We start from the raw sequence: 11,069 nt of genomic DNA, 5'->3' as shown, positions 1-11,069 counted from the left end.
TCAAAATCTAAGCCAAACTTTGTAGACATCCTTTTTCTTTAGCCAACGATTTGTTTCAGAGTTTGGTAGATCAGAGAATTGACCTTCAGCCTTTAATCCAACAACTTGAAACCACATATCATCATTGTCAATATGGATATTTACACCTTTTACCCTTGACCAGATGTCACCGTTCACTATTTTCAAGTTATGGTAGAACACTTTCACCAAGTTTGGAAACTAGTCATCTTTCATTTGAACTAATTTGGAGAGTTCTTGAGTTTTCAGCCATCTTGGAAATTGAAAGCCTTCCTTTTGAAATAACTTTAAGTCAAGATGCTTGGGAGTAACCACAATCTTGACTCGTCCACGAAGAAATATTTCTCTTGTAGCATCGTCATTAATCCATCCTTCAGGATCAGCACCTCTTGTGACTGCTGTTTTTTTTCCTTTATTTCCTCTGGAGGGTTGAGATGATGAAGCCATCTGATGCAGAGTGCTTGGAAACACTTCTTCAGTTTAGGGTTACTGGAAATATCCTTACCAACCTCACTAAATGCAATCACATTTCCTCAGAAATGACATAATATAAGGGCGTGAACCATAATCACCAAAATTAGTCCACATTTAAAATTTCAAATACAGAAAGCCAATAACAGAGATATCTAATCAATTTTATTATTTGCAAAGTTGACTACTGTATGACAGAGGTTTTCACAAAACAAAAACAATCATACAGTAACATAATCGATTATACATTTAATCCAATCGATTAAAAGTCATAAAATTGATTTTCACAACAAACAATCTCAATCAATCAACCAACAAACAATCAATCATCAAACAATTATTCAAGAAAATATCATACATGATGCAATGTGAAACTGGTTGTTACCGTTTGTAGATACTCAAGAAATTTTATATCATCAAGTCAACTCATCCTTGAGTTCTGTACTGCTACAGCAGCTACTGCTCCTTTCCTGTACAACAGTTAAAAGGTTTTGACGCTGGTACCCATTTGAATTTGGGTCCTGTCTTGTTAGTAGCAGGAATCTGTTCCTTGGAACCCATTTGTACTTTCCCTTTGGAACACCAACATTTCTAAAATAACAGTTTCTAACTGTATGACCAAGTGTATTGCAGTAAAAGCATGTATTAGTAGTAGGTTTACTCAGATCAATAAATTTCTTTGAGTTTATCGTATTACTTTTGGCCTTGTAACCAATACCTTGTCTGTAGATAGCTCTTCCAGATGATCTCAACACAACATCAAGATTTTCTTTGCCTTGAGTGAATTTTGCCAATGTGTTTGTTAAGTACTGAATTTTCTCAACATGTAGAGAACAGCTATCACACTCTTTCTGAATAATTTGTACTTCAGTCTTTATAGTCTTTGCAGATTTGAGAGCTTCGTCAAGATCTTTTTCAAGCTTTTAATTGTCCTTCACAAGATTATCAATTTTGTATTCATAGTCTCTTCTCTCAGATGATAATCGATTGACCTTGTACTGAAGTCGCATGGCCTTTGCATGAACTTCCTGAAATGCATCCAGTAGCATATGATACTTGACTTCTATTGGTTCATTTTCAAAGTCATCATCACTGTCATCATCAGATTGTGCCGAGCCAGCCATGAAGCATATATTTGACTCTTCTTCACGATCACAATCTTCATCACTGGAAGAATCTTCATTACTATTTTCCCAAGAAATATAAGCTTTCCTCGCTTTCCTGTTCTTATCCTGAGGATACTTGGAGAATTCTTTCTGCTTCTTCAAGTCTGGAAAATCAGGCTTGATATGACCATCCTTTCCACATTCATAACATTGAACAGCGTTGCTTCTTGAATTCTTCTTTCCTCGTCTTGAGAAACCTGCATTGTTAGTTGCAGAATTTTTATTTTTCATGAATCTGCCAAATTTTCTTACCATCATATTCATCATTTCTTTTTCTGGTATATGAGCATCTGAATCAGTTTCAGATTCATGAATCTTTGTAGCTTTCTTGCTTGTGGCTTTTAGAGCAATTGATTTCTTCTCTTCAATTTCTTCTTCCTCCTTTAGCCTTCCAAGATCTAATTCATGTTCTCTCAACTTGCCAAACAAGGTTGCCATATTCATGTTTGTAAGGTCTCTTGATTCAGATATAGCAGTGACTTTCGGTTGCCAGCTTCTGTTGAGGCTTTTCAAGATCTTTATGTTGATCTCTTCTTTATCAAACACTTTCCCGAGAGCCATGAGGTGATTGACTATGTGTGTGAATCGTTTTTGTACCTGATAGATCGTCTCACCAACCTTCATTTTGAATAACTCATATTCTTGTATAAGAGAATTCTTTCTGGCCCTTTTCACTTCATATGTTCCTTCATGTGTCACTTCAAGTACCTCCCACATTTCTTTGGCAGTCTTGCATTGTGATATCCTGAAAAATTCATCCATGGTTAGTGCAGAAGCAATAACATTTCTAGCCTTAACATCATATTGAGCTCTTCGGTTCTCATCTTGAGTCCACTTAGAAAATTTTTTCAAAACAGTTTTTCCATTAATAACATGAGTTGGCTCAAATGGACCGTTTAGAGTTGCATCCCAAACTCCTTTATCCACGAATTCAAGAAAGATTTTCATCCTAATTTTCCAGAAAGCATAATTTTTCCAGCAAATAGTGGTGGTCTATTTGTGGGTGCACCTTCACCAAAGGTTTGAAAATTTAAAGTCATTTCTCATGATCAGTCGATTTAAGGAAAATGATAATCGACTTGTTTTTCAAATACCTTATGAAATCCAGCTCTGGTGTTAATTGTTTAAAATAGAATGACTTAAAACTGTTGTTTTGCCACACAATTAAAATTCAACATAAGTGCTTGTGGTTTTCCTTTCTATAAAACATCAGACATGCATTCACCAATAAAATCAATTATATAGCACAGTGAAATGCAATGTATCAACACAATCATGTTCTCAATGCTTTAAACAGATTTATACATTGATTAAAACATATAGCATGAAGCAATAGAACATGTGACACATATAACATCACATGTGTTATTAATTATGTTGTCATCATCAAAAACCAGAAGCTCTGAGATTGTAGGCTCAGCTAAACAAGTGCTCTTCCTATCAACAATCTCAATAGAGTTTCTTTAATACAATCTCAAAAGTGCCAAATAAAAGTCATGAGCATGGAGTTTAAAGATGACCCAATGCTCTAGAAAGTGTCTATGCTTGGCTAATCATCAGTCGTAACTTAAGGATCAAGTGTCAAGTGTGAAAAATGTGAGCAAACACGTGGAATGTAAGCTAGTAGTGTGGTGTAGATTTAGGACGTCAACACTGAGTGGAATGGGGTTGGCGTTGAGCGCTACTTTGGCAACAAGGCATGTATGAAGCTCCTGGACATGCTTGCACTGAACGAATAGCTGCTTCCACTGGGCGAGGTCCCTTGATGGTTAGGTGTTAAGACCTCGGCAAGTGTACCGAATCGTATCAAGTAATAATAAATGGTAAGACCAAGTATCATTTCCCAAGAGACTCATGACACTAGACAATCATGTGATTACTCAACTAATTAAGACTTTGAAGAACAATTTAGGGTTTTAAATGCAAAAACAAGAAAGTAAATATGAATGTAATTTTGATCAATTGAAGAGAAACACAAAAGTGAATGATGTTTAGACTATGAAATGAAAAAGTTATTGGGGTTTAGATTTCAGCTAATCACTCTCATGCATATATGAATTCTTCTTCTTTATTAATTGTTAATGCTAATTGGGGGCTCTTAAACTATACTTCTGTGTGATTCTTAACCGATTAGACTTTATCTTTAATTTTATCTTTTTATCTGTTAGTGCTAATTGGGGGCTCTAGTGTTTTGTTCTCTAGTGTATGCAGGGTACAATTCGAACCGTACTGGGAGAGGCTAGGCTCTGATACCACTTGTAACGCCCCGACAACTTACAGGGAATATCGACTGCCCCCACACATCACCATGAGGCTTTCCAATGTGCTTTGTCCTCACTCGCACACTTTCCGGGAAAACTTTCCAGAAGGTCACCTTAGGCTACCGAAAAGCAAATGCATTTGGTGATATGAGTAGCCAAATCAATCCCTTTAAGCTATCCTTCAACTGTATAGTCCCATACCTATACAGTCTCTAGATCCCTCTCATTCCTGTGTATGTTCGATTCATCCATGTGTCCCTTCCACTGGAAGCCTGCCAGGAGTCGCTCCTTGTTTGTGCCTCTTGCACTTCGTGCCTCTTGCACCGGCGATCACTCATCGCCCTCGTCAGTGCCCGGGTGTCACAAGTAGCACAAAAGTCTTTGAACCTCTTCTTGCAGGTCAGGACAACAGTAGAAGAAAAAGGAGAAATAGGACGTTTAGAGAACTTTTCCCTTCTCCTGAGACTCTTTTACAGCCTTCACCTCAAAGATCTGACCAGGAAATAGAAAATATGGCTGAAGAGTAGAATGACAGACGTACCCTGGCAGATTATGCAACACTTATTGGCCCTCATCATTTTAATAGCATTGGAAGGCCGAGGGTTAATGTTGCAAATATGGAGATGAAGCCTGCTTTGATTCAATTGGTGAAGAGCAACCAATTCAATGGATTACCACATGAAAATTCATATGAGCATCTGACCACATTCAATGAGATATGCAATACTGTGAAGATCAATGGCGTGCCAGATGAAGCTATAAGACTGAGCTTGTTTCCTTTCTCTTTGGGAGGGAATGTTAAGATGTGGTTGAACTCTTTTCTAGAGAATAGTTTTACTGAGTGGTAAGCCGTGGTTGCAAAGTTTCTGAACAAATACTTCCCAAAGTCAAAGGGGAATAAAGGTAAGCAGGAAATTTCTTCTTTTAGGCAGGGCATGGATGAAACATTAGGTTAAGCATGGGACCGATTTAAAGACTTGTTGAGAAAGAAGCCCACTCATGGTTTTGATGAACTTACAGTAGTCATTTTATTCCTTGGAGGTCTAAGCTCACAAACTAAATTGATGCTAGATGCCTCAGTTGGAGGTAATATCAAGTGCAAGACTCTAGAGGAAGCCTATGAGCTGATTGAAAATATGGCTACAAATGATAATGAGATGCATAGTGAAAAACCTCAACTTCAACAAAAAGGAGTTCTACAATTACAGTCTCAAGATAATCTATTGGCACAGAATAAGATTATGACTCAATAGCTGGAGGCTCTGATGAAGAAAATTTCTCAATTGCCAAAGAGTTGCAGAATGTGTTTCAAGTTCAACAGCAACTTTATGAGTTGTGTGGTGGAGATCATATTAATGGTCAATGTGTTATGCCGGAAGTTACCCAAGAGGAAGTCAATTTTATGGGTCAAGGTAATCAATTTCGTCCAGGTAATTACAACCAAGGATGGAAACCTCACCCAAGTATGGGTCAAGGGCAAGCTGGGCAATTCAACAGACCACAACAACAACAATGGCAACAACAGCCCTCTTTATCTAAAAGAACTACAAAGTTAGAAGAGACACTCCAACAGTTCATGCAAGTGTCTATCTCCAATCATAAAAGCATTGAAGTTGCCATTAGAAATTTGGAGATACAATTTGGTCAACTAGCTAAGAAGTTGGAGGAGATGCCTGATAGGAGTTTTGGGGATAATACTGAAGTTAACCCTAAGGAGGAGTGCAAGGCCATTATGACTAGAAGTGGCACGTTGCTAGATGAGAGAAAATTTGAGAAAAAAGAAGGTGAGAAAGATGAGAAAGATGAGAGGAGAAAGAAAGGAGAAGAGGATGAGAGAAAAAAATAAAATAATTGAGAAGCCCCTTCCTTATCCAAAAAGCTTTTCAAAGACTAAAAAAGAGAAACAATTTGGGCATTTCATGGAGATCCTTAAGCAATTGGAGATCCTTAAGCAATTGGAGATTACTATGCCCTTGACTGAAGCATTGCAGCAAATTCCTGCCTATGTTAATCACATGAAGCAATTCCTCAACAAGAAGAAGAAATATTTAGATGAGGAAACAATTGAAGTGCAGGGCAATTGCAGTGCCATTATGTAGAAGACTTTCCCTCTAAAATTCAAAGATCCGGGAAGTTTCAATATCCCTTGTACCATTGGGAATCATGATATAAGGAAGGCTCTAGTTAACTTAGGGGCTAACATCAACTTGATGCCCCTATATTTGCTCAAGAAGATTGGTGGTCTAGAGGTCAAACCCACAAGAATGGTGTTGCAAATGGCGGATAGGTCCATCAAGCATCCTTATGGTGTAGTGGAAGATGTTGTGGTTCGGATAGATAAACTCTGTTAGCAAAAATCAAAGATGAAGTTTTGATGATGAACAGATTTGCACAAGTCAAGATCCATAAAGGCAGATTGAAGATCTCTGTACTTTATAAAGCTTTTATAATAATCAAAGTTGATGTAATAGTGCTCTTATATGTATTAGGGTTGATTCTTGTAATTTATATTTGATTTATTTACTGTTGAGAATCATCCACAAGCTGTTTTAATCGATTAAACCCAGTTTTAATCGATTAAAACGAGGCTGACACTGAAAACCCAATTGCCCCTGTAATAATCGATTAAAGCTAATAATAATCGATTAGTTAATCGATTATTCCTGAGAATAATCGATTAACACTAACCATTGGGGGTTTCAGATTTGAAAAACTAGGCGTTGGGGGTTTCAGATTTGAAAAACTAGCCGTTGTACTCATTATTAATCGATTAATATTTATGTTAATCGATTAAATGCGTTAGATGGCCCGTTTTCGAAGAATGGAAGGGTATTAGGCTGAGTCTATAAAATGGCTCACTCTTTATCTCAAAAAGCAACTCTTCCCTTGTGCAAAAGAACTCTGAACTCTTTGAGAACTCTATGAGATTGTTGAAGCTAAGGAAACTCTTGTCTGCAAAGTCCTGAAGTGCTATTGCGGTGACAGAGGAATAGCTTGTTCATCCTTGGTGTATCCGAGGAAGTGCCTGGAAGAGAATCATCCTTCGTGAAGCAATCGAAGGAGGTGGTCATCCTTTGTGAAGATTCAAAGGAAGTGTAAGTTCATCTCTTGTGGTTTCAAGATAGGTGGTATTTCTAAACTCTTACAAATTGTTTTTCTTTGTGATTAATATTTGTAATTGTTTTGTGTTAATGAAAAAGGTTTATCTTGTTTGAGATAAGCGACTGGACGTAGGATCTGAGTGATCTGAACCAGGATAAAATCATCTGTGCAATTTTTCTCTTTCCCTTACTCTGTCATTTATATTTAATTATCTGCTCAGTAAGAAAAATTAAGAGAAAAATAATAAAAGGCAAAATAAAAGTATATAACCAATTCACCCCCCTCTTGGTTTGTTCCACGCTAATAATTCCGTTGCAGCGATTCTAACAATTGGCATCAGAGCTTGCTTTGATAGTCATTCAAATGGCAGGATCACATCAAACCTTTGCAGAGGGTGCATCAATCAATAGACCCCCACTATTCATAGGTGAGAACTATGCATTCTGGAAGGTAAGAATGCAAATATTTATTGAATCTATTGATTGTGAAATTTGGGATGTTATTGCGTCTGGCTCTTCTGTTCCTACTAACAATACACAGGAACCAAAGCCCCATGGTCAATGGACCATTGAAGAAAAGAAAAGATTTCAGAATGACGTAAAAGCTCGGAATATCATTGCATCAGCGTTGACTGTTGATGAGTTCTACAGGGTCTCTGTCTGCAAAACTGCTCAAGAAATGTGGGACGTACTCAGAGTGACGCATGAAGGAACAGATGATGTAAAGAGGGCAAGGAAGAACTCCTTAATCCAAGAGTATGAAATGTTCCGGATGAAGCAAGGAGAAACAATTTCAGACGTTCAAAAACGCTTCACCAACATTGTCAATCATCTCATTGGACTGGGTAAGTCATTTGATACCGATGAACTTAACATTAAAATCTTGAAGTCTTTAGACAGGTCGTGGCAACCAAAGGTGACTGCAATCTCGGAGTCACAAAACCTCAACACCATGACTATGGCGGCATTCTTTGGAAAGTTGAGGGAACATGAACTAGATCTTGGAAGACTTGATGAAGAAGAAGCAAAAGCCAAAAACAACAAGAAGAGTTTGGCATTAAAGTCGGAGGTTGAAAGAAGCAAAGGCAAATCAGAAGATGAAGACTCAGATGAAGAGGAAAATTTAAGTCTTGTGATCAAAAGATTAAACAGGTTCATGAAGTCTAAAGGTAAAGGAAGATTTAGATACGAAAAGAAAGATAATCAAGTATCTTCTTTAAATTACCGATGCTACGGCTGTGGAGAAAAGGGGCATCTAAAAGCAGACTGCCCAAATCAAAAGAAGGGTGAAGACAAAAAGGAGAAAAGATTCTTCAAGAAAAAGAAGGCCTACATTGCATGGGAAGATGACAATGAGACCATTTCAGATTCAAGCGACTCAGATGAAGAAGCAAACATCTGTTTGATGGCAGATGATGATAATGCGAGCCAAGTAAGTAATTCACACTATTCTGATAATGATAGTCACATTGATGAAGATGAATTGCATGAAACATATGCTGCATTATTAATTGAATATGAAAAATTAAATATTTCTCATAAAAAGCTGAAAAAGGATTTTAAAAATTTAAAATCTGAATTTGACAATCTTCTTGAAGAAAATGAAAATTTGAAATTTACTTCTGAAAATCTCTCTAAAATAAATGATGTTTTGAAAACTAAATTTACAAATTTGTCTGAAGAAAACAGAAGTTTGAAAAATAAATTTTTATATCAAGCAGAAGAAATCAGAAATTTGAAAAGTAAAGTTTTATATTATGAAAAAGAAAAATATATTGCTAATAATGAATGTGAATCTTGCATAAAATTCAAATATTTTTCTGAAAATACAACTACTGGAGAGTGTAGTAAAATCTCTGAAAATAAAGCTGCTAAGAAATTTGTTCCTAAAAATAAATATAGAACCCGCAGAGCATGGGTAGAAAAAGGAACGATTAACAGAAACACAAATGTTGTATCCTGTTTTTACTGCATGAGAAAAGGCCATACCTCAAACAAATGCAGAATTAAACGTTTTGGTGTTTCTAGTGGAAAATATGTTTGGGTTGCTAAGTAATTCGAATCTAACCCAAAAGGACCCATACAAAGAAGTTGGGTACCTAAAATAGCTTGTTTGTTCTTTTTTTGCAGGTATTACAGAAATCAAGAAAAGTCATGTGGTGTCTCGATAGTGGTTGCTCAAAACACATGACAGGAGACAAGACGAAGTTCACAAATTTTAAAGAAAAGGAACAAGGCTTTGTTACCTATGGTGACAACAACAAAGGAAGAATTCTTGGAAAAGGGGATATAGGAAGCAAAGACACCTTGATGATCAAAGACGTGCTATATGTAGAAGGACTAAGGCATAACTTAATTAGCATAAGTCAACTGTGCGACAAAGGATTCAAGGTAACCTTTGAAAAGAATTCTTGCACTATTGTTAAGAATGATTCTTCTGAAGGAGTTAGACATAATAATATTTATTTAATTGATTTAGAAAATGCATCAAATAAAAATGTTTCATGTTTAGTTGTTAAAGAGGAAAACCCATGGTTATGGCATAGGCGTGTTGCTCATATACATATGCAACAATTAAACAAACTTATATCTATAGATCTAGTAATTGGTTTGCCTAAATTAAAGTTTGTAAAAGATAAATTGTGTGATGCATGTCAAAAGGGTAAACAGGTTAAAAATTCCTTTTATTCAAAAAATATTGTTTCTACTTTAAAACCTTTAGAACTGTTACATATGGATTTATTTGGTCCTTCAAGGATAAAAAGTTTTGGTGGAAACTATTATGCTTTGGTTATTGTTGATAATTTTTCAAGATACACTTGGACTTTATTTCTCACTCTTAAAAGTGAAGCTTTTAAAGAATTTAAAAAGTTTGCTGTTTTAGTTCAAAATGAAAAGGATCTAAGAATAAAAGCTATTAGAACTGACCATGGTGGTGAATTTCAAAATGAATTATTTGAAAATTTTTGTGAAGAACAGGGTATTTCTCATAACTTTTCTTCACCTAGAACTCCCCAACAAAATGGAGTTGTAGAAAGAAAGAATAGATCCTTAGAGGAACTTGCTCGTACTATGTTAAATGAAAATAATGTTCCTAAACAATTTTGGGCTGATGCTGTGAGTACTGCTTGCTATGTTTTAAATAGAATGATAATTCGACCTATTTTAAAACGTACTCCTTACGAGCTTTTCAAAAATAGAAAACCAAATGTTTCCCATTTAAAAATTTTTGGATGCAAATGCTATGTTTTAAACAATGGAAAACTAAATTTGGGAAAATTTGATTCAAAAGTTGATGAAGGAATTTTTCTTGGATATTCTTTAACAAGCAAAGCATATAGAATTTTTAATAGGAACACGTTCACAATAGAGGAATCCATACATGTTACTTTTGATGAAATTGTGGACCTTGAGGCAAAACCTCTTGAGTCAGAAGAATTTGATGCAGGAACAAGTAAAGATTCATCAAAGGAAACAAATGAAGAGAAGAATCATGACAATCCTCAAGATGAAGATTTAAATAAAATATGGCGACAACCTAGAGGATTATCTTTGGACAACATAATTGGCGATATCACACAAGGGGTAAACACAAGAAGTAATATTGTAAATTATTGTATGAATGTTGCTTTTGTGTCACAGATTGAACCAAAGAATATTAAAGAAGCCCTTCAAGATGAAAAATGGTGTATCGCAATGCAAGAAGAACTCAACCAGTTTGAAAGAAATCAAGTGTGGGAATTAATTCCTAGAAAAGACACTCATCAAGTAATTGGAACAAAGTGGGTGTTCAGAAACAAACTGGATGAAGAAGGAAACATCACCAAGAATAAAGCTAGGCTTGTGGCAAAAGGATATAGTCAGGAAGGTATAGATTATGATGAGACATACGCTCCAGTTGCCAGGTTAGAGGCAATACGCCTACTTCTTGCTTATGCATCTATAATGAAATTTAAATTATTTCAAATGGATGTTAAAAGTGCTTTTCTAAACGGTTATATCAAAGAAGCTGTATTTGTTGAACAACCACCTAGTTTTGAGGATTTTAAAAA

Source organism: Vigna umbellata, chromosome 1 (assembly GCF_029865625.1).
Source record: "Vigna umbellata cultivar VRB3 chromosome 1, Vumbellata_1.0, whole genome shotgun sequence".
NCBI lineage: Eukaryota > Viridiplantae > Streptophyta > Magnoliopsida > Fabales > Fabaceae > Vigna > Vigna umbellata.
The sequence above is the reverse complement of the archived record's forward strand: the minus strand, read 5'-3'. Positions refer to the sequence as shown.